The following is a 1,636-nucleotide window of genomic DNA, read 5'->3' on the forward strand; positions in this document are numbered from 1 at the left end:
TATATATATATATAGGGTACTTGTTTATGGCATTTAAATTATTTCTAAGCATTAAAAAGCATTACATTAGAGTTACTCATTCCTGTATAAACCCTGTGCTAACCTGTGCTGTTTGGGGGGATTGCTTGTGATAATATTCATTTGAAAAATATTTTGAAATAGTTTTCTTAATGTTTCAAATGAACTATCTAATAAAACTTTAACACCTTACTTACATTATTAAACTTTATAATGAACAAGAAATAGAAAACGTTAAGGGTAATATTTTTAGCATTAGCTAAAGATGCTCCTTTATTTATTTATTTTTTTTTGCATTTTAAGACAACTTCCCTCTAATTTGACATTTTTCTTAGTCTGTGTTATTAAATAATAAATAAATAAATAAAAAATTATGAATGAGTCCAACCAAACAACCCCAATAACTAAGTAGCTTAACTTAGCAGATGAGCTAGGTAGCTTAGCGATGTTAAGCTATCAATGTTTACATGCTTTGATAAAATTTGAATTATCAGTTTATTAAACCGTCTCATCTTTTTAAATAGGAAGTAAGATTAAGAAGTAAATAAATTTTAGCGTTTGAGCAAAGAAATGGAAAAAGTTTAATGTTAATTTTTATATTATGGGACAAATACATATTTTTCCTGTTGCCTAAACTCAGGGTTTGATTGAAATATATTTAAAATGTTTTGGGATGTTCAAAATCTACTGCGTGTCAGTGTCTTTTACTGAATAAGAATACTGTATTTGTATAAATGTCAAATATATGAATAAATAGATCACGATGTTTGCAGTGCTTTGAAAAAAACGGTAATGTGAATCCGCAGGTGGTAAAGAAGACGACCACGCCTGAAGGGGAGGTGATCCCCATCCATCAGATTGATGTTCAGACGGAGAGCGCCGTGGCCAGCAACAGCCTGTTCCTCCTCGCCCCGCTCATCATCTGCCACATCATCGATAAAGACAGGTGAGTGTCTAAAAAACAGGACAGATGGACCCAGTATTCAGGCGAGGCGGACAGAGGGAAGTTTCAGCGTTTAATGACAAAAAATGAAACAAAAATCACCAGAGTGATTTCTCCCTCAACCAGTGTGACCATCACTGGCACTCTGGATGAGGGAGAAACACAGGTAAGTGACCACGATAATCTGACAGAAGATGATTATCCGTGTGAGTCACTTACCTGCTTTAACAGTTCATCCTCTCGGGTGAGGCAGGATCCAGCCGATGGTCTGCCAATGACATGCAGCCCTGAGCCGTCCAGAGTGTCCCCGATGCAGAAACCCCAGTGAGCAGGCAGGAGACCGATCCAGGTCAGGGAAACAGTTAAGAACAGGACCGTTCTGAGATCCAAGAGTCCATAGCCCGACCAGGAGTTCTGATCCGATCAGGTACAGACAGATCCAGAGTTTCAGGAATCCACAGGGTGTTCAGGCAGGTTCAGAGTTCTATGTGTCCAGCAGCGTGCTCAGACAGATAGGCGGGCAGAGAGGAACAGAGACAAGACATGGTACCAGGATAACTGTAGAACTTTAAACTGGACTCCTAGGAGCCAGGATTAGAGCATGAAACGGGCCTTGAAAGTCAGCCCGAAACCGACCCGAGTCCGAAAGAACCAGGCCCGTGCCCGGCCCGGCCC

Source organism: Cyprinodon variegatus, unplaced genomic scaffold (assembly GCF_000732505.1).
Source record: "Cyprinodon variegatus isolate N-32 unplaced genomic scaffold, C_variegatus-1.0 Scaffold3302, whole genome shotgun sequence".
Lineage (NCBI taxonomy): Eukaryota > Metazoa > Chordata > Actinopteri > Cyprinodontiformes > Cyprinodontidae > Cyprinodon > Cyprinodon variegatus.